A 19,056-nucleotide genomic window follows, 5' to 3' on the forward strand; every position below is an offset into this window, starting at 1 on the left:
AGTTACCCGTGAGGAAAGGTTCCTTCAAGGATCATGGCACTCAGGTTAAAAAACGTATCACCCTCGAAATGGATCACTTTCCTGCACTTGAAGTGATTTTTCAGCGGTTGAAATAAAAGTATTCAGATGCGCTTTCGTACTTTACGAACTGATGGTATGGGAGACATTTTCTTGGCCACCTCGAATAAGTCAACAGAAATTCGCTTGAAAAACACCTCATTGGACTTCAGGTAACCAGCCAAGGAAGTCATTTTGGCATTTCATTGATGAACACGAATGCACTCGATGTTTGGCGAACGCGTCCCAAATTCCACACTTTCAGAAACAACCACTTACTCATCTCACCGCGCTCGTAAATCCATCGATGCCCTCTCTCGCAGTGACGAATCCTGAGAAATGCGACGGGGGTTGCGAGCAGCGTTGAAAGGTGTCGCCTCTGATCGTACAGAGGGAGAAGGGAATTCTGGGAGTGACCACTGAGGAGACGGAAAGAGACGGCCTTGGGATTTCACAAACAGCCCTTCAAAGCGTTCGAGCCCATTGGCTCTGTTGTTGATGCTTCCTTCACGCGTTGGAGGGGGATAGCAATCACTCGATTGCTATGTTGTGAAAGGAAAGTGTGTTGCTGAGGAATCGGAGAAAAAGTTGACGTCTTAGAAGTGGTGAGGACCTTGTTATCTTATTTTCTCTACGGGAGGGAGGCCTAGAGAAATAAATGCTTTCCTTGTCGTCCTTTATAGCTTCATCCAATCTCTCTTTCCTTTCACGTGCCAAGGACGAACAGTTGGCTAAAGACGTCTGTTGCCTGCCCCTAACCATTTCCCTTTTGTTGTTTCTTATACATATCTGCGACATTATATCATACTCTACCCTTGATAATACCACTCTGACGAAGCCAACATCCCTTTCAACCTCCCTGGTGAAACTTGGCGGTCCATGATACGGGCTACCTAGTGTTATAAAGGGTGGCGCTCTGGATGGAAAATTTTGAACTATAATCCGTGTGGAGCCTTATTGTTAAAGTTATTTCACCGGTTGATGCAGTTTTATATGTAACATATTAAAAATCAACTGGCCGAAAATCCCATCTTAAATTATCATTCATCAAAAATTAGACCCATTTTCATTCTATTCTAACATTTAATCCCATTCTCTTTTTCTCTCTTCTCTGATTACGTAACATGCTTCCCTCCAACACGATATCTAGCATCGCCTTCCGTCGTAGCACTAGCTCCATCCAAAACTCGTCATGTCCGCCATATCTACTCCAGAAGTTTCCTCTCGTCCCACAGCATGTCTTTCAACCCCTGATTGTTTTTTCTCCCGGTCATCCATTAGAAACCAGCAAATTCGTAAATATCCTCCCTTATGGAGTTGGCCTAGAGATGACAACATGCGAAGGAACTCACCCTGGCCCACTTTGTCTCTTTGTCACGTGAAGAGATATGGAGATGGATGCCACCAATGCAGGACTTTTTTCTTTCCTGGGGGCTGAAAAGTCTGAGACTTCCGTGTTCTCTGAATTTTTAAAACTGACCTTCAAAAGGCTTAGCTCTGGGCGAGCCCTACCCTCTATTTTCGAAGCAATCTTTCAGTTTAAATTACTGAGCAAATGAGATTTTTCATGTATATCTTGCAGAGCCTTCTATTTAAATAGGCTTGGCGTTTGTATTTTGAGATTCGTGATCATTAGTTTCTCTCATCATCATAATGTGTACATCGCATTACGCATATCGTAGGTTTGACGCAGCTCTCCATTTTTGTGTCCTGTCCGCTAGCCTTTTAAATAGCAACGTATTTATTCTCTTTCAGTCCTTATAAACTGTCCAATGTAACTCATTCTTTATAACCTGTACTGAGTAAATCAAGGGGTCGTCTCTTGCCCTTCTTCTTTTATAATTATCCTTCTACTATCGTTCCGGTTCAGTTATTAACATGGTTGGCCACAATATGAGATATGATGAAGGTTTTAAAAAGTATTCGCTTTCTCCCAGTCTTCTTAGCATTTCCTCATTACATACTCGTACGACTAACATACACTTCATCATTCTACTGCAGCACCACATATCGAATGCTTCTATTCTTTGACTTCTCTGCTGCCCTCAACGTTTACTTATCACCGGGTGATTCTATCCTCACGCTCCATATTTTATGGAACGGTTATCGCAGTATTTAAACTTTAAATGGCATTGGGTTTGTTCAATTTCGAGCATTGCTCTACAAAACAGCTCGCCTATAATATCCCGCCATTTTTGCCCCCGCCCTTCCTGACGCGAGGCGATGGACGGCTTCCCTTGGGAAATGAGCGAGAGAGGGGCATCTCGTAAAAAGGCAAAGGTTCGTCGTCTCCAGGGTATTCGCGAGGGACGTGTGGCACTTGGACATTCGGACCCAGGGTACGTGCCAGGGTATGCGGTGGCGCTATCCACCCTTTACCCTCATCCGACATATTCCTCCTCTTGAATTTATTTATTTCTTTGCGACGGGGAAACATTTCGCCTCTCACGTCCGTCATCCGAGTCTCGTTGTCGTGGTCATCAAATTTTACGATGCGACGGACAACTTCGCGTCACTATCGGACACTTTTATGCGCCGTGTCATCGATACTCAACCCTGGCTGACGTTTCGTTTTTCAGCTCTCAAAAATCACGAATCTTATCAATCGAATGTCACCCGATGAAAGTAACCGGAATGACCGATATTTTTGGGAAGAATAATAAGGAATATTGTCTTTTCTACGCTGTATTTGTGCTATTTAACGATTGTCGCTAAATTGATTAAATATTTTCTTTTAGCTTTGCTATTTTTTTCCAATTATTAAGGATATAATTATTGGGGGGACTTTTAGTAATCATAAATAGCTAGCCGCTCTCGTTATACTTTTTTAACAATTGGAAAATTAAATTAAATAAAAAAAAATTAGTTCTATCTTTTCCGGCATTTAAAGGATCAGAACTTGCTGAAAAAGTGCAATTCCTCAAAAAGTATTTTCTTGCGGAAGGGGATAATTTTTTTCCTCGTCAAGTAATTGAACATTTTATCTTTAGTTTAATGGATAAGATAGTCTTTCTTGGGGTCTTTAATCCCCTATTCTTTAAATTAAACTTTTTGTTGGATGAACTACTGTAGCTTTTGGGTACTCTCGCATGTATATATGCATTCGTCTTCGATGGACGAATCACAACGGATGGGCATTTCCGATTTCCTGGCATATCATTGAAAACTCGTAGTGTCACATTTAAATTTTAATTGTTAGTGTTTTTATTAATGTATTAGTTCTTCACAAAGGAAACTTTTATATAATTTTTTTCTTGGAGGTAAGTTGTCATAATCGAGATACAGGTGAAGTTACATAGGTACACTACTCTTTTTAGCATGAAAATTCCAATATGTTAGTGAATGTTAAACAGGTAATATGTTAGAAAAAGGCAAAAAGCGTTCGGTGGAGAAGGCGTAATGCACCCTCTTTACTGCATGATTCCGGCACACTTGAGCACTATTTGGGAGATATAGGTTTGATCTCACTTCGGTTATATGGACGATTTTTTACAGCAAGCTTCCAAACACACGTGTGGATCTTTATAACTATGCGATAGTTTATTTTTGCGTTCATTTCCTTAATTTACCTCGTTTATTAGTTGACTTATCAGCAATTTTATTCTTATTTTTAATCATAGAGATACACGAGTGGTCATTTCCATTGACGTAAAAACGCTAGCAAGCTACAAGTTAGGGAAGATCCTTAAGCTATTCTATTCCTCTATCTCCTTCATATAGCATTTCACGGTTTCACCTCTGTGGAAGATGAATGTTTTCTCGAAGGAATGACATCCTATGCGACTGATGACCTTCCGAATGACCCCTACTGGCACTGTACAGGTGGTGGTCATCGGAGCAAGTGATCCATGTCTGGGTAGGAAATCCATTTGTCCCTGATAGCGTGCCCGGGGCAACTCGGGTCGAGATGCAACTGTTAAGCCCTCGATCAATAATTTCCATAGTAACCCTCCATCCACCCCCGTTCGCAAGGAGGATTTGCATAGCAAGGAATTGCTTGCCCTTCTCACTGAGAACAATCAGCTGCCTATCGTCCTAGACTCCTGTGCACCGCGGACTCAAAACCATAATTCCTGATTGCGTTATAGACTGGAATTTCAGTTGGAACTAGGTAATATTATAATATCTCATAAACAGAGTGGAGAAAAATTATCTCACCAAATTTTAACCGTGGTTAGCTGATGCCGGTCGGATGCCAACAGTTTATGATGATTTGTAATATTTCTAACCCTGTCTCGTGAACGGCGGTGAAAATATACAAGAATTGCTATGAGAAAAAATCCCTGGACCGGGAATCGAACTACGGACCTTTGGCTTTCCGGGCCACTGCGCAGACCACTACGCTATCCAGGTTCTTTAATTCCAATGGCAATTATACCGAGCCTCATGGCACGTGCCTCGATTCCCGGTCCAGGGGAATTTTTTCTCATAGCTATTCTTGTAAATTTATGATGATGTTTATGCCGAAAAAGGGCCATTTTTAAATCACAGACACTTTGAGTCAATCACGTTGGACGGGAGTTAGCTCTGGTGCCGGATGCTCCAGACAACTCATGACACCGAATGCTTTGCGCGGATTTGCCTTTGCCTTGGTCCAAAGCGTTCGGTAAGATTTGCAAACTCGCGGCTAATCGGGGCGCTTGGCTTATGGTTTCTCTAGTTTAAAAATACTGCGTTTTTGACTTAAACATCCTCATAAATTGTTGATCCTACGGCATCAGCTATCTACGGTTAAAATTTCGTCGGACTATTTTCTCCACTCTCTATGAGGTGGTGTAATTTTTAAGTAATAATGAAGAAGCTCTAAAGTCATGAAATATTTTCATTTGCGGCGTTTAAGTCACATTAGAGAATGCTCGATGGATCAAATATAAAAGTCATTTACTGCAAGGTGGACCAGGGAAAGGAACCTTACCTTTTATATATTTATTCGGTCACATTTCGCTTAGTTTAAAATAATCTAACTCTTGGAAGCTGAACGACCTTCGAGTTGAAGTACAAAATAGGTTTCAGCTTATATTAGTTTATCATTTCTTTGAAATAATCGCATCAATCAGTCCGTTTTCGGATTAAATTTGCCTTTAAATAGAATAAATCAGATAAAAAGTGGTGGACTGAAATGGACATGTTTTTTGTTCTTAAAGTGATTTAAGAACAGTTTCAATTCGACTTGCAGAATTTTTTTACACCATTGGAATTAACGGCTGTTAATTTTTGCAGTACTTGGATTTTCTCCTCATTTTTGTAACTTATGCACCGATTTTTTAAATAGATACCTGTCATGAATAGAAAATATTTGATCGTCTAATTTTTTCGAACTTTTGCATCAATCATCTTTGCTAATTATTCTTCTGTTTGGCCATTTTGCCAACCTTATTCGTATGCGATGCCATTTTTGCTAATGTTTTTTTTCACACAGAGCGTTTATGTGTTGATGCGTGTCATTTGTTTTCTCAACTTGTGCATCTGAAACGTATCAATCGCGTATTTTACAATCGGTGGGATTGCCAATGGTCAAAACCACTTAAAAAATGCAGCTTTAAGCAAATTCTCGCACGAACCATTTCTCTAGGGCCAATATCAATACACAAGAAATGCATGCATGTTGAAGCCGATCAAATAAACGCGGAATCGCCCTCTCCGTGCTGTATTGAGCATACTGAAAATGGAGCCTCATTCAGAAACAGGTTTTACAATTTTTGCTCAGTGAAGAGTATAGTAGCTGCCTGGGAAGGAGGTGAGGCAAAGGAAGGCTGCGTGGGTCGTCAAAAACTGCTACGGGCGTTCAGACAGCGTTACTCCAATCAAATTTTATTTAAATCTAATCTGTTCATCATGTTTAGTTGAGCGAATTAGGCAGGGAGCTGCGGAGGAGCGACACGGAGAACATAATATTAGAGCCCCATTTATTTCCAGGTCCAACAGAAGCGATATATTGAGGGAGATATTTCACCGAACGGATAGATATGGGAATTAGTTTTTTCCCCGAACGATGAAGGACTTTAATAAATGTCAGTAGTAATTTCGTTAGAGCTTTTCCTTTTTATGTGCAAATGGCTGGTGCCCTAACACCCCCTCCTGCACGCCTTTTAGGCAGCTTGCGGGGTGATATGTAGATGTAGATGCAGAGAAGGCTGATTGTCAGGACGTAACCCGCATAAGGCGTTGCACCGCTCTCACTGAAACTAAGGCGTGGTGATTTTGAACCGAAGGAGTTCAGAAGCTGAAGTAGCTTTAAAACATTTCAGAAGCATGTAAGTTCCGCTGAAGACGTCTTAGACGGTGGAAATTAGACCTCAGTTCAACCTACCCCAGTTCATCATGTTCTCTTGATGCGCATGCAACCATGAATCGGACTCCTCCTTGCACGTCACTCCTATAGTTAACAACGTCACTCTTGTGCTCCGGTGGACTGACTAGCTGACTGACTGGAAGGTTAAAAATACTTTTTCTCTATCGCGGATGACACTTCCATCGGCGTTCGTGTGTGCAAGCGAGAAGCGAACTCTCATGCGAACACGCGAAAGGCCGCCTCTCTCTCTCTCTCTCGCTCTCTGCAATAACAAGTGACGGAGGTGGCGCGACACGACTCCGCACTCCCCGATATGATACATCCCGTCTCCGAGAATCCATCTGCGTCGGAGATGACACACATACGGCAGAGAGAGAGAGACACGCGCGCGGGGCGGACCGGAATGCGTTGTTTTAGTGTTGGTAGCCCTGATCCACACTCTGCTTTCCCACAAAGTTTATTGTAACGTGCGTCAACTTTGCACATTTTCTTAGAGCTGGTTTTAATTAATTCCCGGCAGAAGTTACTTAAGGCCGATTTATGGAAAAAAATAACAGTTTGACAGCGCTTATGGCGAGATTATATTGGCAGAGGACATTAACGGTGTGCGTTCACACTATTATTACTGAGGAGCTTAAATTAAAGGGATAAGTAGAGTGGTGTTTGGTCGATATTAACTCAAGTAGCTAAGAATCATTGTAGAGGCAGAGGGAGAGCTGAAGAGAATTCTGTCCAGTGTGGGTACTATAATAACTAGTTGTAACCTGAAAATCAACGCAAAAAAAAGGATTGATATGCAGTAGATGAGAAGAGGCGAAGACCAACCTGAAACTAGAAAACCATATTGTGATGTCTTTTTTTAAACGGTGAACAATGGTAGTGAAATGCCTCTCTGGACTCACACAAGGTAAGGTCCTCCATATCTACTTTCGACGTTTCGATGTGCGATTCGACCATTTTTCTCAGGGGTTAGGAAATCCAGGTAATGGATTCCTGAATCATTCCATTTATTGGATTCCTGAGGACGATGGGCGAGTTGCACATGAGAACGTCGAAAGTAGATATAGAGGGCCTTACCAAGTGTGAGAAACGAGAAATATTGTCGAGGAAATCACAGATTTGAGGTGATGGAGTTTTGCTACTTTGGTAGACGAGAAATCAATCAATGGATGGTGATAGAAGGAAATAGGATTTAGAGTAGCTCAAGTGAGGAGGGCATTCCTGAAAAGTGGTGTCTCAATACAGCTGAGGGTATGAGCATCGATATAAGATGCAATTTCTTAGGACTTACATTTGGAGCATGCTTCATTATAGCAGTGAGGCATGGACAATGTCAGCTGCGAGATATCCCATTTAGAAGCTTTTCAATAGTTCTGTAAAAAAATAATGATGAAGATCAAATGTATAAATCATGTGAGTTATGCGGAAGCTCCAAGAAACGTATGAAAGATGAGAAGTCTTCTAAAACGCTTGGGTCGAAAACGCATAGTAGTTGAGGATGGATGTGAAGCAGAAACATTATTTATGTGAAAAGATTAGCTGGTATTGAGTGGAGAGCTGCGACAAATCTGAAACTAGAAAATCATATTGTGATGTCTGTTTTTAAACGGTGATTTTTAGGATTGATTATTGTTGATGCTGATGTGGAATTGTTTTAGCGCATTGAAAAATAATTTGTCTAAGATAGTTTTCATCTGGGTGTTGTTAACTCAAGTCATGAATTATGGAAGATTAAATATCACAGTGAAAAAACATGTGTGTAAATGTAAAATGGAGAAATAAGCTCCGGAATAGGTACCAAGACAGCTTAGGTACAATTTGTCTCACTTTTAACCCAGTTTGTGCGGCGGTTCGCTAATAATTCTTAGGAGTTCAAATGGTAAATAAATTTTTAATTAAATATAAAAAAAATTAAAAAAAAAATAAAAAAATAAAAATGGGTAAATGTTTTTTTTCAAAAATCGATGTTCGTTATTATCGTTATTTTTAGTTGAACCGGCTTTTTATCATATGTTATCTTTGATTACAGATGTAATTTTTCGATTGATAACGTTTTATAGGCACACTGCAAAATAATATTGATGGATTTGGGCCTGATACAGTGGAAGGAATTCATGATAGAACAAAAAATGGTGCACTTGTGTGATTGACGGTTTATGGCGTGACTTTATGGCTTCAACTCATCATGTGAATGAAAAAAAATAACCCTTAAGGTAATTATGTAAGCAAAGATAATATTTTATTATTTTTTTTAATGGGAAAAGGCACCATACGCAGAAAAAAACCAAAGCCCTGTACTGATGAAGTAATACGTCCTGACTGACTGATTCATCGACGTACTGCCCAAACCTCCGAATTTATATATCCGTGAAATTTCGAAAATTCATCCCTTTCACTTTCAGGCGCGTAAGTTTTATTCTCTTCATACGTATTATCACATAATGGATTATTTCATCTACTCACAATATTTTTGTTGTTTTTTTACTGAAAAATAGGAACTTTTGCCCCCATCTACTAGTTTTGCCTTTCGTTCAAATGTGACTCGAGTGAAAATTTTGGGCATACTTTGCAAGTTTTGTTATAGTTTGCATGCGTAATAGCGATATGCCTAAAATCGCAGTATTTTATTGTTACAACTACGGCGGTCTGTTTCCATGCACAACAAATTATTTTTGGATTTACCCACCTCTGGATTTAAAATGGCCTGCATTTTTTCTTCACTGGCAGGGATTGTCGGGCCTAATATTTTCGCCTAATTTGCAAGTCAACATAGCTTCGCTTTTAATAGCATTTCTTGGCGTTACTATAGAGTTCAATGATTTAGAAGACTGTCTCGCTTGACGACAGCTTTACTCGACTAGCGTAGCCATAAGATGTGATAAGTTGAAATATCTCTGAGACATTAGCTAATATCGAGGACAGAAGTAAAGTATGTGTACAGTAATTTCAATCGACAGTAGTCTTTTTAAATTAAATTCTCGTTTGATGAATGGCAAGAGCTGTTATTGTTAAAATATATCAGCTATCGCACTGAAAAATTAGTAACCAACATTTCCCGAGTTAAAGCAAATTTAAAGAGTCACGGGGCTGTTATTGAGAAAACTTTTCTTCGCCAGAAATGGGCACAAACGTGCATTCAAGATAACCTAATCAGCAATTGTGGACCTAACTTCAGCCTCGCTTAGGGGTGCTTAAATGTTCGTATTGATATTGGAATATGAATTAGGATTTGAAAGATTCCAAACAGGGTTTATCCTACTAGAAAGTGCTTGAAGCTGGGTGCTTCACAAACCGCACCATTAACGTGTAAAAACAATGATTTTTTTCTCTCGTCCTTCGTGAATCCTTGCTCCCTCATCCGTTATATTGCTGCTCAATGAATCGCAGGTGTCTCTGTTGGAGACGGGACGGGCGTGGAAAGAACGAAAGTGTATATATTGTAGCGACTGAGGTTGGCAGAAGTTTGGCTCATAAGTCGGCGGAGACCCCGCTTGTGCTGCACGACTCCTTGCGGTGCCGTGTGCAAGGGGTCCACAGAGAAGAGGGCATCCAGTTCCATCTCCAGACGCCGCAAAACGTGGCACTAAAAATACGGCGGCGGCGTGCCTGCTTCTCCTGCATCTGGTGTGGCGAATCTCGTAAGGACTTCCACAGCGGTGCAAGAAAGACAGAAAACTTTGAAAGTCGCAGGAGGATTCACGGGGCTGTTATTGAGAAAACTTTTCTTCGCCAGAAATGGGGACAAACGTGCATTCAAGGCAGCTTAATCAGCAATGGTGGACCTAACTTCAGTCTCGCCTTTTAATCTTCAGTCACGCAGGCAGGATATTTGTCTTTATTTTGGTAGAGTCGAAGTAGAGCTTGATGCAGCACAATGCATTACTCTGTTTGGAAAGGCCAGGGGATAAGTTAATTTTTACATTTAAATCTCAATTTTAAGTTTTAAATGAATTATGCGTTGAATATGATATTTGGCCTTTAAGCATCCAAAAATATCCCAGCGCCCTTAAAGGTGAAGTATGGAATATCAGTCATCTTAGTCAGATACCTGGGCTCATACGACACTTGAAATGAGATGCATAAATTTCGTTGAAATCTTAATTTTGGGGGAAACTAATGAACAAAATAATTTGAAGTAACTACCCTTATTCCCCGATTACAGCTTCTAGCAAATTCGTTCCACATAAAGCGAGCGCTTAATGAAACAACGCAATGCGTATCTCCAAGTTTCATAAAGTCCAATAGTAATTATAGGTTTCAATTCGTCCCTAAGAAGTCAGTTTCACTATTTTGATGCCACTGCAATTTAGACAATGCGCTATTAGTAACAATAGAATGCTCCATGCAAGAAGCTTCACAAATTACTAAGCGTCATTTGTAGTTTCCATTTATTAGACATTTTGCCAATTAAAATGAAAAAGTAAGAACAGCTACTAATCCGGTGGCATGGGTGCACTTTTCGCACTTACATACAAGCTATCATGAATATAAATATGACTTCAAGTCTTTTTAAACCAATGGTGTCCGCAATTGATTAAAAAAATATCAAAACAAGGAAAATAAAACCATGAAACTGGCGTGATAGACGACCTGACTCGACGGTAATCACATAAATTCCAAATGATGGAATCCATGACCGTAAGCAAGTTTAAATAAAAAAAACAAGCAAAGTTAAATGGATTGAAAGGAAAAAGCTGTCGACCAATATTAAAAAAAAGAAGAACCATGATGAATCATTGCCGTCATCGTCAACTTATCCCACAACCAGATGTCTCATGGCTTCTAACTTCACGCCAAGCGGTCCTCCATTCCTTGTCATGCTGCCCAGTTTTGGATGTTGAAACTTTATGTTGAGCGCTACAAATAACTTATTGCAAAAGGGCATATAACTTAGACGAAAGGTCATCAATTAATATCTTAATGATGTTACAACGGAAGCCATGACGACCTGTTTTGAAAAATTTTCTTCTTTCATTCAATTTATTACTGATTAATCAGTTACTTATTAAAGTTTTAAATAAGCGATTTTTCGTTCATAAAAACAATTGTGTTGCAAAATAAAGCATTTCAGTTGTGTCAATGGACACAGCCATCGCGGAATTTTCGTGAGCGCTAATGCGGAACCAGAGAGCGTTAAGCTGGAACATTGCCTCAAATGTATAATCAGCGCTGATGTGGAACTGAGTTAATCGGGGAGACGACTTTCACATTTAACGCAGTTCATTTTGTGACCCGTTACCGTTTCGTGAACAACTTTTACTTTCAGCAATAATTGAAAAGAGTATTTGTGTAGAAAAACCATTTCCATGTGAGAGGTAGCAACCCTTGCATTCCAAAAGTATCGGAACATTTAAATGTATGGTCTTTTTTCATATGAATTGGAAGAATAATGCAGTGAGATATCGGTCTCTTGAGTTTTTTTAGAGCTGTAGATGACATTTCAAATAATTTCATGAAATATGTAATGGTTCTTTCCCGGCGAACAATAAGTGAAAATGTATCTGAATTTCTGCTCTAGGTAAGGTCCTCCATATGTCCTCCATATTGAAGACCTTAGCTGGTGCAGAACCCGTGAAATTTACTCTGTAATTTTATGAAAAATACGATTTCCCGCCATTTGAAAGACAGAATTACTAAGAAAAACAGAGTATCTTCAAGAGAAGTCTGTTTTTTTTCCATGCCTCACCGACTCCAAAAATTCGATTTTTATGTACCCTTTTATCTTCCCGCATTTTATATATTTTCACCACTGTTTTCAAGTTGCACATCTACTACAAATAAAGGGGAGCGTAGTACAGCTGTAACTAGAGCGTTATTGTCTACTGTTTTTTAATAATCCTGCTATCCTTATGGTGATAAGGAAAATAAAGGCCTAAAAAGTAAAGACCCATTCCACTTTTATCAAATTAAGGGTGAACATTCGAGAGATTATCGATCCTGTTCTTGCGATTTTGAATCATCGATCTTCATTTTCCTTTAAAGCACACCGACCAATAAATATTTTGCGGGATGAATCCAAAATTAAATTTCCTAAAACATTTATTTGAAAATAAGTGTCCGAATAAATGAATAATTTGAGGCTGAATTGTTATTTTCTTGACCACGCTAAAAGCCGCAAAAATGTTACCATCCCTTAGGACACATTTTTAAATATGCATATGGAGAGTGTGAATATATTTAATGCTGTATGCTACCACTTTGAGGGTTTGAATTCGTAAAGTTGTGCATTTTCAGTACTTCGGTGACCATATTTTGGACCCCATGTGAGAGGGGGATAATTTATTAACTTTTTTGTTGTTTATCTTTAAATTTTAAAATGGTTACCTTTAAGTATATTCTATCGGTAGCTTGAAATGTCAAGTAGTAACTTTATAGCCCTTATAATCAAAGGAATGCCTTGAAAATTTGAAATTTCAAACGGTGGAATATTTTTGAACTATACATCTACCAATGCTGCTTCGGTAGCCATGCGATGACATTGATAACACAATTCCGAAGTACATTTTAGTGTGACCGTTTGTTTCATCTGGTATGAGGATGTTTCTTTTATGAAATCGGCCCAAAATGTTTTTGCCCACTTCCGCAGAAGACATTCTCGGGGCATGTGGAAAACTATGCAGTATATAGGAGCAACTCATCTCACTCTTTGATATAATCGTCAATATGGAACCGAACTCAATCATCAAATTCAACTTTGATCATTTGCATTCCCCTTGAGCTAATATTCTCTTCATATTCACTTCTGCCATTCATTATGTAGCCCATTAAACGGCAAACGGCAAAGAGACGCACCTGTGTCTATCTCAAACGATATTCTTGGAAATCTTAAGATATGCCTTGAATTTGGAGTGAATTCAATTGATATGCATGTTTTTCCATGTCATGCCCATTTACGTGTAATTCGATCTCGCTTATTCATCACTCCCAACCAACCTTATTCATGGTAGATTTCAGGCGGCTATTAAGAATAGGCAGATATGTTACCTTACTCTTTGGAGGGAATTTGAGAATACCTTTACCTCAGTATGGGGATAATTTGATACGCGTTTAGGTATCTATAAATAGGTAAAGACACTATCGCTGTTTTTCTTTTATTCAGGGATGGAGAACCTCAAATTAAGTGCCCATTCCTTATAAGATTCGGTATTAAAGACGCGAAATTGTGCTCATAAAATGCATCGAAGTGATATGTGATGACGCTATGAATACATTCAACATTCTAACTTCTCATTTGGTTCAGCTTTCCATGAACTGCATTTTAGTTTGCGGTGCAAAATAAAAGTTACCTCCTCCTTTCTTTCTGCAGTATTTATGCGAAATGAACTTTGTCGGCTGGGGTTAAACGAGTTTCAGGGATGACCTCCTGTGAGCGAAATGCGTCGGAGAGAAAAAATTAAATTCAGGATAAACTCCCGCTTGCATAAGTAATGCTGTGATATTTTCCCTCTGGAGAAAGGAGTGACAATTAGAGTTGTAAATTTGATTTCATATGGAAGCTGAAGTTATGGGTCGCTCATTACAATGTTAAGTATCCATGGAGCTCTAGAAATTTATGCTCCTGCGAATATTCTCTGTCTCTAAAATTGACCTGCGTTACTGCGACCCACTTAACCCCAGCTGCCCTTCTCTTGCTCCCTACTTCGAAAGTGAAACAAGTTTGAATAGCATAAGTGTCCGTTGCAGCGGACGCCGTGGAGGAAGAATTGCTTCTGTTGAGAAGTGCCCAGTGCGTTTATTGCTTCAATCTACTTCATACTTGAATATTACGCGAAATATGGGCAATTTTTAATCAAACGGCACATTGAAACTTAGCCCAGCATCGTGAAATTCATCTTGTAATTATCTTTGTATATGACAGAAGCCATTATCAACATTTTATTGAATCTCAAGTTAGAAATTTTACTTTTGGACTTTTTCAGATTTAAAGATTTCAATACAGATAAAGTGCCTACTTTAGTTCACTTTATATTGGTACATAAAAATCTTCATGACAATAGCGTAACTTTTCAGAAAGTAGTTATCATTAAAGGAGATAAAATAAGGCTATTTGCGTAGGATTGATGTGATCTCTTAGCATACCTTAATATTTTGCCGAATTTATGTATCTGCATTTCGTTACTCTGTTTCGCATTTATTTACTGAAATATTTGGAATTCCTTTATCTTATTTCTTTTTTTTATTTTATTTGTTTTTTTTCAAATGATGCATGGTAACTCTGGAGGTTTTGATGAAATTTTTTTTCGTCCTCTGTTTTTATGACATTTATTGATTATCTTGTCATAAATTTTATGCTTTCACCATAATTCATGGTAGATATTATTTTATTCACGATTTTTGATCAAAATGGAACTTGATTCTTGATGTAATATCAATGTCAATAATCTTGTGGCTGGAGGTGCACAAAATCATTCATTGATATTGTACACGAATTGATGTTTGAAATTTCCGCGGATAAAATCGTGGTTTTTAGAAAAAGAAGACGTGAAGTAGAACTATTAATATAAATTGCAATAACTTCTTTAGAAAGCTGTGAGAAATAATCTTAGAAAGCTTTTTGGGACTCAAATATGTATGTTTATTCATTCAAATATGCAGTTATGTGCTCTAGAACGTATCAAAAAAATCATTTCCCGTTTTGAGGCTTTAATTACGATTATGGATTTATACCAGATGTCCAAATTTATTAATTTAATATCATTTTTTAAAAATCTGGATAGATTTAATTTTCATATAATTAAATATAAATTCAGCATCATTGAATTAAAATCGACTGAAGAGTGCCACCAGCCTTAATTTGAGCTTTATATAATTGCAGGTAAAAAAAAACAGAGCTCGCTTAAATAAAATGGCCTGTTTAGTTGTTTTACATTGAGTCGTTAATTTTAGATTTTCAACCAAATATGGCATATTTCCAAGCCAATAATGAAAGATAATATTTTAATAAGTGTTTCCAATCCCGAAATTATTTTATAAAATTAGATATGAGTGTGGGGAAAATCAAGTCAGCGAAGATGTCGATAATATGTCACTGTAGGTGCTCTGTGGTGCTCCATACTTTTATCACCGTCTGAATTTTCTTTTTCAATCATATTCAATTTCTTCAATAGTCAAATGAAACGTTATGAATTCGACTGTGATCGCCGTGAGCCTCGTGCTCTGAAAATACTCAGTTGTCAAGTGTTTGATTTTAAACCAATTGTCTGTGCTGAGAAATAGTATTGTTGCTCAAAGTGATACTTTAGCTTATTATTTTGTCGTAAATTTTGTGGCCATTAGTCGCAGATACTGAAAAGTCTTTTACCATATAACTGTTAAAGTTTTTCTCCTGAACAAGGAAGAGACATCTTTATATGGGGGACCTAGAATCATTGCCTTTAGGGGAATTTGTGTTCTTTTTAAGACTAAAATTACTTATTAATCCTTTCCATAAGTACTCGATTCACCTATCAATATATACTTAATTGAGTTATCTCCAACATATATAATTTGTTTGCGGTAATTACACAAATTAAAACAAATTGCAGAGTAAATTTGTTGTGAGACGTATTCTTAATAAAATGTCATAGCGACCACCACAATTCCAGTGCAAACTGTGAAATCAGCACAGTTGAAGAAATAAAGTGTAGATCATTCATTATTTAAATGAGAAATTATGGACTGCAATGGATGATAATAATTCTAGCGTGATGCATAATTAAACATGAAATGAGTCAAGATTTAGCTATTGAAATAGCCAAAGGGGGAATATTTATATGTACAATCTTGAAGCATTACCATTATTGCACATCTTCGCTTAATGCATCCGAGTTTTACCTATTCCCATCATACGTAAATTCAGAACTATATTGTTTGAATTATAAAAAAACTCAAGCCATTGTATTAACAACCAAAGTTAACGTATTGTTTACACCGCGTTTGAAAACTTAAACTAAAATTATCACGAATGTTTATTTCTTGAATATCTACTTAGAAAGGTTTTTGGAACTCAAAGCTGTATGTTTATTCGTTCAAATATGCAGTTATGTACTCTAGAGCGTATCAAAAAATCATTTCCCGTTTTGAGGCTTTAATTACGATCATGGATTTATACCAGATGTCCAAATTTATTGATTTAATATCATTTTTTTTAAATCTGGATAAGATTTAATTTTCATATAATTAAATAAGAGAGGGGCTGAAGAGTGCCATAAGCCTTAATTTGTGCTTGGGAAATAAGGATTTTGCATTGCGGCTGCGTTTCGCTTTCAAAGTTTACCAGGCGAGTAGCCAAAACTGTTGCGGAACTGCAAAATTACTTATGCCATGCTTCCGTATTTGGCCAACTGAAACTAAAAATGCCATCACGGTCGCTTTTACATACCTCTCGTCCGTTCCACACCTTTGCTGTGTCTCCAGTGTTTCGCTCCGAATTCGCTAGCTGTCCCTCCACACTGCAAAGAGAGGGGACTCGATCGGTCGAGGAAATAAGCTCCAATATTCCCCGATGTGGTAGGGTGTTGCAAGGCGGCTCCCGCTTCCACTGTTTCCGTCACATTAGAAGCGCTGTTTTGTGTTCAGTGAGGAGGAGAAGGTTTAGTTAAGTGTGTTGGAGGATAAGGTTGACGGTCACTGGAACGTTAAGAACTGACGCAGACCAGAGGAGGATACTTTCCCTGATTTCCTATAATGCCTTTACTGCGCTGTCACTTGCCGAAACACTCGCTCCGTGAGAAAAAGTCGAATCCACAGTAGCCTCAAAGCATTCAGAGTTCTGCTTTGCTCCATCTCTAATTCACCCCTGCTAGAGCGTATTATCTCCAGTTATTCTAATGGTGAATACTTTATGGCACTAGTTAATTTTCTAATTGTGATCGCTAAACTTTCCTATCATAACAAGAATTATTTTAAAGCATAAAAAATGTTTTTCACTCTACTGTTTTGCAATGTTTCCCCCATGATTTCAGCGCACCGGGAGTAAAATTCGTTTTCACGCAATTGTTTTGATATTCCAAATGGGTCCAGGGCAGCTTGCTGGTCACTGCGCTGTCACAATCACTCGGATCTGCTCTAAGACGATGGGTGAAGTGTTTGAACAAAGTGGAGCATGGGGTGGCCTTCAGTTGGGAGAGGAGGGAAGGGGGTGAGAGTCGATCTCCTGAAAGCAGTCCGCGCGAACGAGCGAGGGCTGTCGTAGCGAGGGTGGCGCTGCCGGTAGTCGCGGCTTGGCCGACTGGCTGAGCGTATCGGGTCGACTGGCTGCTCCGGCCCTGGCTCACTCCCACCTGCCGCCCCTGCGCTGGCTGAGGCCAACGGGGGGAGGGATAGGGTGGGGGTGGTTCAGCGGGTATCCCTTCCATTGAGTAGGGATGTGGATAGCGGGAGTGTTACGTCACTCGCGACGAGGCCAACAGCAAAACGGTTTTAGTCACGTGGCCAAAGTGGCTGTTCGTGAAAATCTCTTTCGCTTGTCGAGAAATGTATGCATTCGTAGCATTGACAGCGGTATTCGTCATCGGCTGACTACACAACACCCCTTCGTGTGTGGCTTTTAAATACAATGTGATGCTGCAGAAAGATTTTCTCATATTTGCATCCTTCGTGCAGTTGGTGTCTTAATAGTTTAATAATTAAACAGTTATTTAAATACTGATCCAACCGAGCTTGTTGAGAAGGTAGTTAATTACAGCTCAATTAACACATGATCTTATATCGATGGCTCAGTTCTAACAACACGTACTTATCTCAAATTCGGCCAGTTAGACAGACAGCTATCTTAAAAAAAGTGTAATAACATTAAAATAATAAAATACAAGCAGGAAACAACTCTTTGTTAGCAAATAAATGCTTCTCTTTCAGTTTTATGAACTTTTGGTTTTTAATTTCATTGTTCAAGTAAAAAAAATCAATCGTTTTTTTGCTCTCCTGAAAAGCTGCTATTTTTGAGATACGTGTTGTTTGAACTTAGCCATCGATATGTCATCGATTGAAATTTTATGTCCACCGTCCCCATTGTTGTCACTTTGTCACTTGTTCCCACTGCTGTCACTTGTGTTTATTCTCATTTAATCACGCACGCAAACAGAAACGTTAATTTATTTTTTATTTTCTTCATTTATCTTTATCGCCCTGAATCAACAAATTGAGGACTTTTAAATCGGGAATTTTTTTCAAATAATAATAATAATAATAATAATAATGGACTCTCACAAAACAACCATGCCCCGTACAGAAAATAATTGCCCAGGCGATACTCGAACCCGGGACCTCCTCTTTGGCATGCGAGGACAATAGCAGCCATCTGTTTGACCCGTAGCTTATTGATGTAATACGGGAAAAACCATTAAAATAGAATGCCATTCTCTGAATTCTCATTTCGTAATTCTCAATTTCTATTTGTGTTTGTACATGCTTTAAACAAAATGCATCTCCCTGTCAAGACGCTGCTATGCGACGAAATATTTTGACGCTAGTGGTCCTCTTCATTTAATTTGAAGTTTCTGATTGTGGTACGTTCGGACCAATATTTCACTTTAGCAACGCATCTACTCTAAAATGATATAAAGCCTTAACCACGTGATGCCTGAACTTTCCCAAGTCGTAAAATATTAGATGCTATCCAAGAATTGGTAAAATGCCGAAGTATTTTATGATCTAGGCACGAGCTATCAACCCTTCTTTCGATAAAGAAATGGAGGAATTTTGGAGTCACTCAGGGCTGGTGTTGCCGT

At 38.7% G+C, this 19,056-nt stretch overlaps 1 protein-coding gene across 1 annotated transcript in view; it reads right to left on the reverse strand.

Annotated features, from left to right (window-relative positions):
* Nucleotides 1-17,557, reverse strand: part of LOC124158017 — a 740,388-nt gene extending 722,831 nt beyond the window's left edge. Inside the window, exon 1 of the mRNA XM_046533161.1 lies at nucleotides 16,710-17,557. The gene's annotated coding sequence lies outside the window, so the exon portion shown is untranslated. The remainder of the gene's footprint in view (nucleotides 1-16,709) is intronic.
* Nucleotides 17,558-19,056: the final 1,499 nt, after the last annotated feature.

This window comes from Ischnura elegans, chromosome 4 (assembly GCF_921293095.1).
Source record: "Ischnura elegans chromosome 4, ioIscEleg1.1, whole genome shotgun sequence".
Classification (NCBI taxonomy): domain Eukaryota; kingdom Metazoa; phylum Arthropoda; class Insecta; order Odonata; family Coenagrionidae; genus Ischnura; species Ischnura elegans.